At 39.7% G+C, this 17,848-nt stretch overlaps 1 long non-coding RNA gene across 1 annotated transcript; it reads right to left on the bottom strand.

The window, feature by feature from the left end:
• Positions 1 to 1,862: 1,862 nt before the first annotated feature.
• LOC111146848 lies at positions 1,863 to 2,742 on the bottom strand. Its single transcript, XR_002640568.1, has 2 exons — positions 2,621 to 2,742; positions 1,863 to 2,143 (listed from the first exon to the last, which is right to left on the bottom strand). It is a non-coding gene; the product is annotated as an uncharacterized LOC111146848 (long non-coding RNA).
• Between the last annotated feature and the right edge of the window lie 15,106 nt (positions 2,743 to 17,848).

The following is a 17,848-nucleotide window of genomic DNA, read 5'->3' as shown; positions in this document are numbered from 1 at the left end:
GTGTCCTGCTATCTAGGCTGGGAAGGGGGGTGGATGGCACCTTCCAGCTCTTCTGTTCCTGGATCAGTCTCCTAAAGATCTCTGTCCTTCCAGTGAGCACATTTCTGAGGTTAAATAAATCCTTCCTATATAGGCCAGGCACTTTCAGACTGCTACTTACTTCTATGCTATATGTCAGAAGGATTGTTTGTTATGATGTCTCTTTAAGGTCATGGGCCTGGTTTCCTAACACCCTCCTGGCTCTCCCAGAGCTAAGCCCACTGATTTCTAAAGTACCCAGAGTTGAGCCCCACTGGTTGTACAGAGTTGTGAAGTGTAGCCCCCCTGGTTTGCAAAGCCAAATGTTATGGGGACTTGTCTTCCCATTGCAGATCCCCTGGGTCTGGGGTTCCTGGTGTGGGGTCTCTTCCTCTCTCTTCTCTGTGCTTGTGGTACCCTCTGAGTTCGTGGTTAGTTTCACTGGGAGTTTGTTTCCCAACTGCATCTCTGCTCCTCCTACCCTTTTTGATGTGGTTTCCTCTCTACAATTAATTGTGGAGAGTCTGTTCTGCCAGTCTTTGGATCCTTTTCTAGGTTAGTTTCACTAATGTGGATATTACCTAAGGTGTATCTGTGGGACCAGGTGAGCATAGGATCCTTCTACTCTACCATATTCCCAGGCTCCCTGCCAAATTGCTTTTTTGCTTGTAATATTGATGTAGACTGTTCTGTTGGAGTGAAGTTCAAGGGAACACTTGTTTTGGGGAGAAAGGTTTATATGTTTTATTTAAGCCCTTTCATTCCAGAAATAAGAACAACCAAAGCCTGGAAGGAAACTTAGACAGGTAAACTGAAGATAATATTTTGAAATATTTTTTTTTCCTTGCTTATACTGAAGACTTCTTGCCATTAAAACTACACAGAATATCCATGGCTTATTACCCCAAAGAGCAGAGACCAAGGGACATAGAGAAGCAAGAGGAATCAATTGAGTTTATAAATAGATTTTGAAATAACTCAGTACAAATAGTACTTTTGAAAGCCTTATTTTCAAGTGCAAGACCCAGTTGCTTACATTGTCAAACTTCAGAAGTTTCTTTTTAATATCAGGGATTTAGAACATGGAATTTTATGTGTATGTTTGTTTAATGAAAGTAGATTGACTCTAAGATTGTAAATTTACAACTGTGAAGAAATGGAAGCTTTGGAGTGAAGTTCAGTTATAGACCAAAAAGAAAAAAGGTACATTTCTGCACGGTAATGCCAGTGATTAAATTTTGATGAGCATAGATCAAAATTATAAAGGAAAGAACAGTGTGGAGCAATGCAACCTCTCCCTGCATTTGATGTCACTTAATGCAGTGGAGGACTGTGATCCCAAAATTAACAGCAAAATAAATGGAGTAGAAAGCAAAATTAATTCTGGAACTAAATAACACGACATATACACATGGAAGACAGATAGCTCCCTTCCTTTCTTTCCTAAACCCCCCCCTCCCAAGTCATCTATACTGAGGAATAGGAATCTTGAAAAGAGGAAGAAAGACAGGGGTCCTGCTAGTTCAGAAATTGGGGCCATTAGGTCAACTCATTAGGAATTAGAAGATGTGGAAGAGAATGGCATGCTTATTTGTTTCTTTTTTAACTTAACAAATTCACTAAGAGAGTTTTAACCCCAAAAAAGATTATCTGCTTCACTGTGATATCATTTGTTTTTATTAAAGATAATATTGATGCATTAGTGAACATACAAACATCTCACTCTTCCAAGATGTACATGCACAATATGCACACACTTTTCTTTACATTTTTGCATTTATTGGTTGTGAACTCTCACATATTTTGTATTCCCACCAACCACTGCATAATTAAGAATTCTCAAATTCTTACAGTCGTTCTTTTATTCCAAAGTGGTACATAATAGTCTATTACATTTATGTCATAATTTGTTAGAATCGTGACCTAATGACAGGCATACTGTTTTCTTTTTTGCTGAGAACAGTGGTGGAAATCCAGTGTAGAGCTAGTATATATAATCTTTTGCTTCTATTTAATTATTTCCCTTAAGTTTATTTTTCTTTGAACTTGAACTGACTGGGGTTGCAGGTGATTGGCTTACTTCCATTCTCAACATTCAGTTGACTGTGAAAGAACAGTTGACTTCCTAAAATGAAAACAAAACTTTGATTCTCCACTTGAACAATAACAGAATTCTCTAGCCCATAAACAAACAAAAAGAACCAAATTTGAGAGTAGGGCTGCACCAATATATTTTTGTTGTTTGTTTAAACAATATCAGGATACTTTTCGATTTATTTTAAAAGAGCTGTACAAATATTACAAGATTCGCATACACCCTACATCCAGTTTCCCCTCTTGTTAACATCTTAGGTTAGTATGACACTCACAACTAATTAACCAATAATGACATGTGTTAACTAAAGTCCTAACTTCATTCACATTTCCTTCCTTTCAGGGTATTTATTTGAACTATTATTACAGCTTGCTTTATACAATAGGTAATTTAATTGTATGAAAAATGGTTTAAAAAAATCTATTTATACTGCTACAAATGGATATTCTGAATTAGCCTGGAAGTCACAGGGGGAAAAGAGCATATTAAAAAACCTTTCTGACTCACCAGACAGCTGTATCTAGGCAGGGGTCTTGTGGCTGGAAAAGAAGAAAGCTCTAATTCTTCACTTTCACCCTTCTTCTTCCATTGGCCCCAAGGCGGGGTATTGCAACAGATGGGTACTTCCCTTGGCACTGTGAGGGGAAATGGTAGCCATACAATTACAACTTTTAAATACTGGTAAGTCCCTTGAATTTCCACTGCATGCTCAAGGGGTTGAGTTGGATCTTAACACACCAATGATGAAAGTAAGCTCTGCATACATGAGAGACTTCTAATGACTTGGCAGATCCTCTCAAATATCATAAATTTCTCTTATCTCACCTTGACCCCAGACCTTAGGCATGGGATTCTTTCTATCAGAAGAGGTCCTGTTCCTTAGAAGGACATGCTTCTATTATATCTACAGTATGGCCGTATTTCCTATTAGCTTAATTACTCCTAAGACTCAGAGAAGCAGGTGGGGCTCAGCACTTTCCCCTTGATTTGAAAGCTAAAATTAATCCAGAGCATAGAATTTTTTTTAATTTTTAATTTTTTATAAAAATATATTTTTATCCCCAGGGGTACAGGTCTGTGAATCACCAGGTTTACACACTTCACAGCACTCACCATAGCACATACCCTCCCCAATGTCCATAACCCCATCCCCCACTCCCAAACCCCCTCCCCCCAGCAATCCTCAGTTTGTTTTGTGAGATTAAGAGTCACTTATGGTTTGTCTCCCTCCCAGTCCCATCTTGTTTCATTTATTCTTCTCCTACCCCCCTAACCCCCCCGCATGTTGCATCTCCACTTCCTCATATCAGGGAGATCATATGATAGCTGTCTTTCTCCGATTGACTTATTTCGCTAAGCATGATACCCTCTAGTTCCATCCACGTCATCACAAATGGCAAGATTTCATTTCTTTTGATGGCTGCATAGTATTCCATTGTGTATATATACCACATCTTCTTTATCCATTCATCTGTTGATGGACATCTAGGTTCTTTCCATAGTTTGGCTATTGTAGACATTGCTGCTATAAACATTTGGGTGCATGTGCCCCTTCGGATCACTCTGCTTGTATCTTTAGGGTAAATACCCAGCAGTGCAATTGCTGGGTCATAGGGTAGCTCTATTTTCAACTTTTTGAGGAACCTCCATGCTGTTTTCCAGAGTGGTTGCACCAGCTTGCATTCCCACCAACAGTGTAGGAGGGTTCCCCTTTCTCTGCATCCTCACCAGCATCTGTCATTTCCTGACTTGTTAATTTTAGCCATTCTGACTGGTATGAGGTGATATCTCATTGTGGTTTTGATTTGTATTTCCCTAATGCCGAGTGATGTGGAGCACTTTTTCATGTGTCTGTTGGCCATCTGGATGTCTTCTTTGCAGAAATGTTCTGTTCATGTCTTCTGCCCATTTCTTGATTGGATTATTTGTTCTTTGGTGTTGAGTTGGCTAAGTTCTTTATAGATTTTGGACACTAGCCCTTTATCTGATATGTCATTTGCAAATATCTTCTCCCATTCTGTCAGTTGTCTTTTGGCTTTGTTAACTGTTTCCTTTGCTGTGCAAAAGCTTTTGATCTTGATGAAATCCTAATAGTTCATTTTTGCCCTAGCTTCCCTTGCCTTTGGCGATGTTCCTAGGAAGAAGTTGCTGTGGCTGAGGTCGAAGAGGTTGCTGCCTGTGTTCTCCTCAAAGATTTTGATGGATTCCTTTCTCACATTGAGGTCCTTCATCCATTTTGAGTCTATTTTCGTGTGTGGTGTAAGGAAATGGTCCAATTTCATTTTTCTGCATGTGGCTGTCCAATTTTCCCAACACCATTTATTGAAGAGGCTGCCTTTTTTCTGTTGGACATTCTTTCCTGCTTTGTCAAAGATTAGTTGACCATAGAGTTGAGGGTCTATTTCTGGGCTCTCTATTCTGTTCCATTGATCTATGTGTCTGTTATTGTGCCAGTTCCATGCTGTCTTGATGATGACAGCTTTGTAATAGAGCTTGAAGTCTGGAATTGTGATGCCATCAACCTTGGCTTTCTTTTTCAATATTCCTTTGGCTATTCGTGGTCTTTTCTGGTTCCATATAAATTTTAGGATTATTTGTTCCATTTCTTTGGAAAAAAAAAAAAAGGGATGGTATTTTGATAGGAATTGCATTAAATGTGTAGATTGCTTTAGGTAGCATAGACATTTTCACAATATTTGTTCTTCCAATCCAGGAGCATGGAATATTTTTCCATTTCTTTGTGTCTTCCTCAATTTCTTTCATGAGTACTTTATAGTTTTCTGAGTATAGATTCTTAGTCTCTTTGTTTAGGTTTATTCCTAGGTATCTTATAGTTTTGGGCACAATTGTAAATGGGATTGACTCCTTAATTTCTCTTTCTTCTGTCTTGTTGGTGGTGTAGAGAATGCAACTGATTTCTGTGCATTGATTTTATATCCTGACACTCTCCGGCCTGGAGGAGCCAAGAGCTTGGGGCCCCATTCCTCAGTGCACCCTCAGAGAATAGCTCCCAATTACTCCGTTGTCCCTGGCCTCCAGCCGCGCTCTGAGCTCACCCAGGCTGCAATGGGTTCAAGGTAACCCCAAGCTGAGAGCTCACTCCTCGGCTCTGTCTCTGTAGCCGGCTTTCCTGTTCTGATACCTGCAAGCTCTGAGACACTCAGACACCCCCGATCCTTCTGTGACCCTGTGGGACCTGAGGCCATGCTGACCCCGCGTGGGCTTCACCGTGGTTTAGCCTCTGGAGCGATGTTCCTCAGTGGAACAGACTTTTAAAAGTCCTGATTTAGTGCTCTGTTGCTCCGCTGCTTGCCGGGAGCCGGTCCCCCCCCCCCCCGCGGTCTATCTTCCCGTCGCTTTAGATTCACTTCTCCGCCGGTCCTACCTTTCAGAAAGTGGTTGATTTTCTGTTTCTAGAATTGCTGTTCTTCTTCTCTTTGATCTCCCGTTGGATTTGTAGGTGTTTGCAATCTTTAGATAAGCTATCTAGCTGATATCCTGCTACCTGATGTAGTCTCAGCCTGCTACTTCTCCGCAATCTTGACTCCTCTCCCCAGAGCATAGAATTTAAAACAGTATTATGTGTAGTTCATGTTAACCAGTGTAATGTTATTTCTAGATTATTACTACCTCATATAGGCCCATTGTGGGCCAAAGCATTTTACATAGATTTTTTTTTTTAAGATTTTATTTATTTATTTGACAGACAGAGATCACAAGTAGGCAGAGAGGCAGGCGGTGGTGGGGGGGTGGGGGGAGAAGAAACAGGCTCCCTGCTGAGCAGAGAGCCCAATGCGGGGCTTGATCCCAGGACCCTGAAATCATGACCTGAACCGAAGGCAGAAGCTTTAACCCACTGAGCCACCCAGGCACCCCTACATAGATTATTTTACGTAATCTTCACAACAACCCTTGGGAACTATTATTATGCCTATTTTGCAAATGAGGAAACTGAATGTTATATAACTTGCCAGAGTCAGTCACATATCTAATAAACAGCAGAGTTAGGATTTAACCCCTGAGCCTATGGTTTTAAACATGTTGCTATAAATTTTACTCATAGTTTTGGGGGTATAGAGAAGTCAATAAATATTTCATAAAGGAGTTAGTGGAATAATAATAATAATGAATGAATGGAACATTTCCCAAGTGATGGTATGTCTTGAGTGAGGTATGTCGTACAGGAGTGAAGCTTAGGAACTATTTACTTTAATCCTCATCTTTACCTTAACTCAGTTATTCAGGATAGCTTCCTGAAGAAATGCAAATATATTTGTGTGCAGTTTTGAGTTTTGAGTAGGAATAAGAGGACTGACCTAAAAGATACAAAAGAGAAAATGATTCTGCAAATAAAGAGCAACATGAAAAAGTCATAGTGAAGAAAATTAAAAGAGAAAGAAAAATAGAGCTAAACATTCCTTTGATTGATTTCAAAGTGTCACATGGGAATGGAAAGAGATTGGTGACCTATGGTCTGGGTAGGTAATTTGAATGTATACAAAAAGCAATAAGGAATCATCTAAACTCAGAGACAGGGGATAATATGGTCCTTGTTTTTCTTAGTGGTTACAGCCTTTTGTACTGATCAGGACATAGAGCGACCAAGGGCAGGAAGTGGAATACAGAGGAGGCTTCGTTCATCTGTAGCCATAGACAGAATGCAGAAGGAAGCATGGAAGGAGATACTGGGGGGAAAGGGGGCGGGAGACATCCTCCTTATTAGAAAGTAATTTTGAATATGAAAAGAATATAGCATAATTCATTTTTCTTCCCAAGTTCTAAGATTCTCATGTTATTTTTTTCCTTTCTTTATTAGTCAAATTCAAATTAGTTTTTTCCCCAATAAGTATGAGGCCTAAGAAATTTAAAATTTGACTATTGTTAATTCTAAATTATGCCATCTAGGAAACAGTAACACAGAAAGTCCAAAACCATACCTTTTTTTTTTTTTACTTTAAAATTGCATTTCAGTGTTTTGGAGTGCATGAGAACAGATAATTTTTTTCCAATTTCATTTTGCTAAAATTATAGTGAAGAAGGTTCACATTCTCACAAAACACAAGACAATCAAGAAATAGCCTGAGATAGAGTTTCAGAAATGCTGAGTTTTCAGAGAAAAATGAAGTAGATATTTAAAACTTTCCTTGAAAAATAAACCTGAGAATTAAGTGCCTAACAATTATGTAAATAAAAAAATAATTTTTAAAGATCTTTAGAAGCCCTATTCCATCAATGGGTACTTCCAAATACAAATTCTCCTGGAATTTTCTGTGACTCCAGAAAATAAATTAAGCACAAGAGATGTAAAGTAACAAAGGTTAAAATTGTTCAGTATTAAGCAATAATTGTGAAATCATTGCAGCAAATATGGAGGTAACAATGACTGAAGGGATTGATACATAAATACAGAGGAAAAAAATCTAGGTGACCCAACACTGTTGGCTAACTATTAACTATATGTGCTTCTCTAAACTTATGAAATTTTGACAATGGACATGCATTATTTAGAAAAAATAAAATCATGAATACAGAGTTGTTTGCTTGAGAATATGTCCCCAAATTAAGGTAACTTATCTGAGCTATGTAAATATTGGATGACTTGATAAGGAACTGGTTTGAACACCATAAGGTACCCTATGATTTTTTATTAAGGACTCAGCTGTTCTTCACACTGAAGAAAAATTATATTGAAAAGTTAAATAGAAGAATGGCATGATCCCCTTTTTGAACAATATCATTCTTAAGCTACTGATAAGACTTTCACCTAGGGCTCTTCTTGTAGCTTTCTTTTCTCACACAAAAAACAGAACTCTGGACTTGTCTATGGAAAGCACCAACAGAGGGGAGAGTTCAAACACATAGCACATAGCAAAGCTTCTTTAAAATGCTCTTTGAACATCTTTCTTTCTCTGGGATACCATCCTTCATGGAAGCATCCATATATCTCTTTTCTTTCTTTGGGAAAAATCCTTTCAGTGTTTCCAGTAAGATGATACTCTCTTCCCATTCTTTCCTGTAGGAAGTTCCAAAAGTGCTTGCATATTACAATTAGCTAGACAAAAGCAAAACAAAATAGCATCAAGCCAAATCCACAGCCATCTATTAGCCCTCTAAGTGTGTCACTGAGGATGCTCAGTTTCTCACATTATATAATATATAAATAATAGATTAGCCAAAAGTAAGTTTCTTTTTCTTTCTTTTTTTTTTTTTTTTTGGTCTGTCTGTCTGTTTTTTTTTTTGTAAGTTCACTTTCCAAATGCAAGGGGGCAAATAAAGCATTTCCCTTCTTCATCCCTTTCCTATGCTATAACTGCTATTTCTTTCCTCATCATAATTTATTTCATGACTCACCCTTATGCAGAAGGTCACATACCAGTCCATATGTAATATTTTTTCATATGAAAAATATTAAGCCACTGGATGAGTCACTTACAGAAGAAGCCTTTTTAACAGGTGCTATGAAAAAATAAGACCCTAAATTTATAGGTCAGACTATGCACTCGTCTAAGAGAGGATATGTGCAAAAATCATTATTTTAAATGTTTACTTAGATGATGGTAAGGAGATACTTCAACAATAGCTGTTAATGGAGTCAAAGAGCCTCCTTTGGGTAAAGTTGTGGTGAGCAGAGGTTTGGGAAGTGAGAGGAAAGGAAGACATTCAGTTTCATGGTGAGGCCAGCATATTTGATATTCTAGGCACTATTGCAACATTGTACACAGTCCATACCTGTGTGTGTGTGTGTGTGTGTGTGTGTGTGTGTGTGTAAAGAGAAGATTCAGCCATCTGCCTTTCTGCCATCCCAGTGAGCATTTGCTTCCTTAGGTGATGAACACCAGAGGTGTAATAAAAACATAAATCGGGGTGCCTGGGTGGCTTAGTCATTAAGCATCTGCCTTTGGCTCAGGTCATGATTCCAGGGTCCTGGGATAGAACTGTGCATGGGGCTCCCTGCTCCGTGGGGGGCCTGCTTCTCTCTCTCCCACTCCCTCTGCTGTGTTCCCTCTCTCGCAGTGTCTCTCTCTGTCAAATAAATAAAATCTTTAAAAAAAAACAACAAAAATCATATCACATGCAAAATAAAGAATTCTAGTGAGATTAGTGGATATGTTAAGATAGGAAGGTTTTTTGGTCAGTTTTTTTGGTTTGGTTTTTGTTATTATTATTTTTGCTTTTATGAAGACAAATAAGTTGGTGAAGCAATAAAATGTACCTTACTTAGAATTATTATAAATGTGGGGCACCTGGGTGGCTCAGTCCATTCAGCATTCTTGATTTCAGCTCAGGTCATGATCTCAGGGTTGTGGGGTTGAGCCCTGTGTTGGGCTGTACCCTCAGTGGGAAGTCTGCTTGAGGTTCTCTCTCCCTCTCTCTCTGCCCCTCCTCCAGCTTGTGCTTATGCTCACTCTCTCTTTCTCTCCCTCTCTCAAGAAAAAAAAAAAAAAAAATCATTATAGACAGTTTCTTGCCCTAACTGTTTAAGATTTGGTTCCTGTGATGATACCCAATTCCCACTAGACTGTAAGTACAATGAGGACAAGAAGTAAATTTTTCATTTTTACTGCAGTGTCTCTAAGAAATGGCATGCAACAGGCACCATAATAAATACTTATTGAATAAATAATGATGTGAGTGTACCTCATACATCCAGATCATCTCTAACCTGAAGGACCCTGTGACGATGGTGATGATGATGATGGTAATAAGTAATAGCTATGATTTATTGAATTCCTTCTTTTTGCCAAAGACAACATTATGAATTTGTATATGGTATTTCACATTTCATTTAATCCTAAGGAGTATGTCTTACCATATTTTACAAATGAGAAAATTGAATTACAGAGTTAGGACAATACCCCACCCAGATCCATCTGATATCAAGCCTGGTTCTTTCACTGCATATCTCTGGACAAACATATTCTATATACACACTGTGAACATGGAACTAAGTTAGGGACAATGGATTAAAGATAATATGAACTCTTGACTCTTAAGGAGACAGTTAAAGGTAAATAACAATACTTAAGGGAGATGTCACAAGGCCAGTTTTCCAGATGATTGGTAGAGAAAGTCAGTCCTGCAATTTCAGAGGGGAAGAATTTGCTGTGTCCTGAAGAACTCAGAAAAATGTTCATGGGGACAAGAAAGCTTGAACTGAATGTTGAAACATGAACAGAATTTAAATAAGGAGAAAATGAGGGGAAAGATATGAACCAAGTAGAGCAGAAGGAATGCACATGTGTTTAGAAAGTAAGGAGGAGACTCAGGTGGCTGGCATGGGCTTTGGGGGACAGTGTTCATTTAGAGAAGTGTTTGCACATCCAGGTGTTGGGACACCAGTGGAGGGTAGCTCAAATGCCCAGCTTAGAAGTTTGAAATTGATCTCATGACAACCTAAAATGTTTGAGATAGTGTATGATTGATAGCTTGTAATTATTTTGCTTTCCATTTCAAAATGTTCTGTCTCGGCGCGCCTGGGTGGCTCAGTGGGTTAAGCCTCTGCCTTCAGCTCAGGTCATGATCTTAGGGTCCTGGGATGGAGCCCTGCATCGGGTTCTCTGCTCAGCAGGGAGCCTGCTTCTCCCTCTCCCTCTCTCTGCCTCTCTGCCTACTTGTGATCTCTCTCTCTCTCTCTCTCTCTCTGTTAAATAAATAAATAAAATCTTTTTAAAAAAATGATCTGTCTCTACCATTTTTATTATCTTCCTACTTTTCTTTTCATGGATATATCTTATAGGTGGGTGATCATTGTCTGTGCACAGTTTGAAATGGAATACACCAAAGTTAAAATTGAGTCTAGTCCTGGCCATGGAAGTATCTCCTGCTGTTGCATGCACCAAGATGCAGGGGCCAAGTGCTGGCAATGGGAATACACAAGGTTCACTCGTGAACTGCCCACATGGCTCCAAGTTGTTTGCTTTTGTAAATGCTCTACAGCCGTGGTTTACATGGTGCGGTCTCAGAACTGCTGGGTCCCTGAGCCATGTCTTAATGGACTGCTGCACATAAGAGGTGAGACTGTTCAGGGGAGGCTTAGAGCCTGCTGCCCTTTTTAACCACTGCAACTCTTCCACCAAATGTTTCCTAAATTGGAGTAATGCCTACATTATTATTTGAAAAGTGAACTCTGGCAAAGAAGTACATTCAAAAAGCTCTTCTCCTTCACAGGCTAGACCCAGTCCAACCATTGCAGCCTTTAGAGTTAAAGAAGGCCATTTCTTCAAGGCAAAGGCTTTCAGTTTATCCTTTGCCCTGTAAGTTTCTTATGCTTTTTGACATCTGACATTTTTAAAAAATATGTAGTCAAATCTGAGTTTTCTTTTGTGGTATCTTTCACAATTTTTATTTGGCGAAAAATCTCTTACCATCCAAGAGAAAAGCTGCCTATACTTTTCCTTAGTTTTTCATAATTTCTTCTTTATTCTTCTAATTTTAATTCTTTAATCCATCTGGAAAATTTTTGGAATATGATGTAAGCATGCATTTAGTTATTTTATAAATAAGCATTTACCAATTCTATTTATTGGTGAATTTATTCCATCCCTGTTAATAGGAGTAATTTTATACAAGGGTTAATTTTTATATAGTATCAATTACATTTTATTAATCTCTGTCAGTGTTTATTTTGTTCAGGGTGGGGGAAATATCAGCCAGACTCTTAGAAAATAGCTAGATTTGGGATGCCTGATTGGCTCAGTTGGTTGTCTGCCTTCAGCTCAGGTCACAATCCCAGGGTCCTGGGATCAAGTCCCTGCATTGGGCTCCTCACTCAGTAGGGAGCCTGTTTCTCCTTCCACCTGCTGCCCCCCCTGCTTGTGCTCTCTCTCTCTCCCTCTGACAAATAAGTAAAATCTTAACAACAACAAAAAAAAAGAAAATAGCTAGATTTTCCTATTTATCTTTTTTTCCTCAGATGAATTTGAGTCATTTTGTTATGGAAATATCACTGATGTACACCTGGGATCACAGGATATTGTATATCATAGTGATTTAATATTTTTATACATTGTGAAATGATCCTTATGACAAGTCTAGTTACTATCTGTCACCAAAATTATTATAGTATATTAACCTTTCCTCTATGCTGTACATTACATCACTATGCCTTATTTATTTTATAACTGGGAGTTATAAAAGTGCCCCTTCATTCCCATCACCTATTTAGCTGGTCCCCCAGCCCTTCCCCCTCTGATAGCCAGCAGTTATTTATAGTTCCTCAGTCATTATCTTCACCCTGACTCCCACAAACATCCCCCACATTGTGTTTCAGAGTGAGGATGAGTAGTTTTGACAATTTCAGATAGGTGTAATCTTGTGAGGAAAGTCTAAAGCAGTATTTCAGTGTTTCTAAGGCCATTTTATCAGAATTACTCAACGCTTTTGGGGGTAGGACCCAGAAATGTGCATGTCAAGTGTGCTTTCTGGGGTTGAGGGCCTGTGGTGTGGAAACATAGGTACACGTGAAGTGAAGCCTGCACAGACTAGGCCTGAAGCAATGGGATCTAAATGAAGGTGGTAGTAGTGATACAAAAACAGACAGGTATAATCTATTTCAAGGTAAGAACTGATAGCATTTTTGAGCATTTATTTTATTAAGTTTGAATTTGGAAGATTGTTAGAGGATATGCCACTGTGTAAATAGTGGATTCACTATTAGTGATTCACTATTAGTGGATTTTTTTCCTTCTGGGGGAAAACAATTAATTCATTTTTAAACATACCAAATTCGACATGATGTCAAGATTTCTAATTATTAAATATCTAAAAAGGTAGAAACATGTAATTCAGTTCAGGTAAGAGAGGGCTCCAAGCAAAAATGCACAGGGTTAAAGTGTGAACTTTGGAAGTGACGAAGTGTCCACGGTTGCCACTAAGCAAATTCCTCTAATCCCCAATTTTGACACATGCTTATAAATGAGAGGTAGGTTGTCTATAGAAAGAAGATGAGTTCAAAGCTATCAAACTGGGATTATTTCTCCAATGCGGAAAGGGTAAAAATGGAAAGCAGAGGACAAAGGACTGAGTCCTGAGAAGGCACCCCATTTAAAGAATGGTAGAATGAAGAACTAATAAACCAGCATAGAAGCTGGAGAAAGTACAGTTAGAGAAAGTTCCAGTCTTTCCAGTATCCCATATTTTTCAGTCCCCTGTCAGACTCAGTTGGACACTGATTTACCTTATGTTTTTGTTAGCTATAGAACTCTTTCTTCAGTTGGTATCTGTGAACAGTCTGGTGTGTAGAACAGACAAGGAGAGATGCTCTGGCTGGGGATTGTGGCAGGAACCCCAGGCACTTGTCTTCTCCCTTGGCCTCTGCAAGCTGAGCTCCCACAGGTCTCCCTAGAGGCTTCAACTTGAACCTCATGGTGTGGGATAGCTATAGCTGGGAGAACTATACTCACTCTGTCTTGTGGAGTAGCAAGGTAAACTCTAGCATGCCTAAAAGTACAGGGGAAACCTGGTCTATGGTTTGTCAAAGCAATTGGCTCAGTACTGACTTGGCTTGAAGTAGACAAAGTTTGAAGTCCCAGCTTGTCTATGCATGAAAGTGTTGCTGTCACCTATCCCCACTTTACTGTGATCCCCCAATATTCCAGAAATGAGTTCCACTTAGTACAGTCATATCTTTCTTGTTCTAAACCACTGTGGATACTTGTATTATTTAAGTAAAAGTATTTATTATTCTTAGTTCACCAGAAAGGTGATATTAAAGTCCCTGGAAAGAAGTATAAGGAAAGCAGGTGGTTACAGAGAGGCATACAGGAAGTTCATAGGCATTTACCTTTTATGACCCATTATATTTTGTCCCCTTTATCTACTACATTAAAAATAAATCCAGAATTTGCCTGATAATATTTTTTAAATATCTTTTATAGACATTAACCTTGATTGTTACTTTGCCTCTGTCAGGCTACTAGTATTCTAAATTCCACTTAATAAGCACTTTGCCCTCTGTTGAGAAAGATAACAATGCAAGCAATTAATTTCCTCTTTAAGATCGATTCTGGCTTTTATATTCTAGTCTTCTGGAAACTAAAATTAGACCACAAATTACTTTAATGAAGAATACAAAATTCTGCTAGGCAATAGCAACTTCCTGTAATTTTCTGAGATTTAAGGACCACATTCCAGAGTTGATATAAAATTCAAAGCTTTCCTGGAAAAGTGGATCCATTTATAACTTACAACAACTTGGGGAGTAATTTGGCTACAACACTGAGATGTGATTCTTAAATCTTTGTGTGGATAGCAACCACTCAGGTTGCTAAATAAACCCCAAATTTCCAGGTTCCACCTTCTGTACTTTGATTTCAGTAGGTCTGGGGTAGGCCTCTGCCTTTTAATGAACTATTCCAAGTGATTTGGATACAGGTGGTCCATAGGTCACACTTTGAGAAATGCTGGAGTACAGAGTAAGCTGACCTTTAAGAAATCTTTGGAGGGAGGCACTTGATAGGTTTCCTGGGAGTGGCTAAACCATGGAGAATTTTCACTTTGCCCAACATCCCAGTGGTTAGGTGAGTGCAGAGCTGCCAGGTGGTCACTGGACACTGCCGGGTAGTGAGCAGGAGTAGGTGATCCATTTAAAGAAGGAAATGAAGTAAATAATCAGCAATATCATGTCCTACCATAGCTATTCCAGCTGTGCTCTTATTTCTGTTTTGGAGATTTCACAAGCTCCTCTGATGATACCTTGAGTAATTTTCACACTTGCTCATCTTTGGGGTCTATAAACCTTTAAAAAAATATATGAAGAGGGGCACCTGGGTGGCTCAGTCAGTTAAATGTCAGACTCTTGATTTCAGCTCAGGTTGTTGCCTCAGAGCTGTGAGATTGAGCCGTGCCTTGGGCTCTGTGCTGGGCATGGAGCCTGCTTAAGATGCTCTCTCTCCCTCTAAAAAAATAAATATACAAACATAAATATATGAATATATATTATATCTATAAATAAAATACAAGTTATGCAAATACAACTATTAAGAAATTACCTTGACAAGCATGTTTAGTTTATTTTCATTATCTGTTTTTCCCTCAATATGTCATCCCATATTAGAACTTCTCTTCCAAAGACACTGAAGAAGACATAATATCAAGTTGTTTGAAATTGGGGCAGTTTTCCTGATTATGAAAGACTTGTCCTTGTAGTACACACACAACTACAGACCCATTTACAGATAAGTTTCTTTTAAAAGAGATTGTGTAAAGAGAATATTATTGTGCCATTGGTCTCCGTAGTAACTGGATGGCAGAAGGCTTGCCTTTTCTTCTGGTGATCTCCACTGGTGGTACATCTGTGCAGTCATTGTTCAGACAGGCAGAGAAGTATTGCCAGAAGAACCCCAGAAGAGAAGGTATAGCCTTGAGGTTTGGCTTCAGTAATTCCCAACCATTAGACCTTTATAACTAAAGTTAGCCACTTTCTGCTCTCTGCTCCCTTATTTTACATATATTATCTCATTTTCATCCTCTTTTCTCAGTTATTCAATACATTTTCTTTTACACCTGCAACGTGCCTTACTCAATGTTATGTGCTGAGAACACACGGATAGTACTCTGGAAGGGGATGATGGGGGTGAAGACAGGCAGAAGGTGATGAACTCACTGTGCAGTTCTAAGTTTAAATGTGATCAAGCAAGTAACATTTATTTCAAGATATAAAGTGCTATACACATGTAAATTATTAACATTTTGTTTCTCATAACCTATCCCTGTAAGCTCATGTAATTCAAGTGCCCCCAATGTATCTATCTGAAGAGCCTTATAAAACAAATCTTCACAGAACACTGTTTGTAACATTTAAAGATTAGAAATAATCTAAATAACTGTATAAATAAATTATAAATTAAGTAAATGATGGTATTTCTACACACAGGAATATGTAACAATAAAAAAAATGACAATAAGAAAACTTTTTCAGAACTTACTGGGTGCCAGTGGTAACTATAAATTCATTGTTTATACATTAAATTGCTTACTTATTATAGCATCCCTATGAGGGAACTGAAGAACAGAGAGGTTAAATAATTTGCCCAAAGCCTCAGAACTAATGAGTGATGGCTTTGGGATTTGGACCCAGGTGGTTTGGTGCTTAGTCTCCACACATAACACTAGTCTTTTCAGTGGCTCTATATGTAGTGGAAACAAAAACTCTCAAAAACATATTGTGCGGTGCAGAAGGGGTACTATCCCCAAAGAGAAAGAAGGTGGAAAGGAAGGAAAGGAAATCTAAATAGAAACATGCACGCACCCTCTTTATCCATTCATCTGTTGCAGGACATCTCCGCTCCTTCCACAATCTGGCTATTGTGGACACTGCAGCTCTGAACACCGGGGTGCATGTGCCCCTTCTGATCACTCCAGTGACTATTCCTCAGCCATCAGAAAGGAGGAATACCCACCATGCATTGACATGGATGGAACTGGAGGGGATTATGCTAAGTGAAATAAGTCAAGCAGAGAAAAACAATTATATGGTTTCACTCATATGTGGAATATAAGGAATAGCACAGAGGACCAGAGGGGAAGGGAGAGAAAACTGAATGGGAAGAAATCAGAAAGGGAGACAAACCATGAAAGACTTGACTCTGGGAAACAACCTGAGGGTTACAGAGGGGGGGGGGGGGGGGCGTTGAGTGGTGGAGAGAGAGGGTAACTGGGGGATGGATACTAAGGAGGGCATGGATCATTGAACGCTACCTTAAAAACTCAGGATGTTCTATATGTTGGCTAATTGAACTTAATTAAAAAAAAAAGATGCGTGCATGTGTAGAGAATATCTCTGGAAGGATACACCAAAAAATGATAACTATGGGGAGGAGTCAAGATGGCGGAGAAGTAGCAGGCTGAGACTACTTCAGGTAGCGGGAGATCAGCTAGATAGCTTATCTAAAGATTGCAAACACCTACAAATCCAACGGGAGATCGAAGAGAAGAAGAACAGCAACTCTAGAAACAGAAAATCAACCACTTTCTGAAAGGTAGGACTGGCGGAGAAGTGAATCCAAAGCGACGGGAACATAGACCGCGGGGGGAGGGGCCGGCTCCCGGCAAGCGGCAGAGCAACGGAGCACTAAATCAGGACTTTTAAAAGTCTGTTCTGCTGAGGGACATCGCTCCAGAGGCTTAACCGGGGTGAAGCTCACACAGGGTCAGCGTGGCCTCAGGTCCCGCAGGGTCACAGAAGGATCGGGGGTGTCTGAGTGTCGCAGAGTTTACAGGTATTAGAACGGGGAAGCCGGCTACAGAGACAGAGCCGAGGAGTAAGCTCTAAGCTCGGGGTTACCTTGAACCGGTCGCAGGCTCAGTCAGCTCGGAGCGCAGCCGGAGGCAGGGTGACGGGAGTAAATCGGCGCTGTTCTCTGAGGGCGCACTGAGGAGTGGGGCCACGGGCTCTCGGCTCCTCCGGGCTGGAGACCGGGAGGCCGCCATCTTCATTCCCGCCCTCCAGAACTCTACGGAAAGCGCTCAGAGAACAAAAGCTCCCGAAAGCAAACCCGATCGGATCACTCAGACTGGCCCCGGGTAAGGGCGGTGCAACTCCACCTGGGGCAAAGACACTTGAGAATCACTACAACAGGCCCCTGCCCCAGAAGATCAACAAGAAACCCAGCCAGGACCAAGCTCACCTACCAAGGAGTGCAGTTTCAATACCAAGGAGAGCAGCGGAATTCCAGAGGAGGAGAAGGCTAAGCACGGAACTCATGGCTTTCTCCCCATGATTCTTTAGCCTTGCAG

Source organism: Enhydra lutris, unplaced genomic scaffold, assembly GCF_002288905.1.
Source record: "Enhydra lutris kenyoni isolate GAN:26980312 unplaced genomic scaffold, ASM228890v2 scaffoldscaffold14, whole genome shotgun sequence".
NCBI classification, from domain to species: Eukaryota; Metazoa; Chordata; class Mammalia; order Carnivora; family Mustelidae; genus Enhydra; species Enhydra lutris.
Note: the sequence above shows the minus strand (reverse complement) of the source record. Positions and strands in the feature narration are given on the sequence as shown.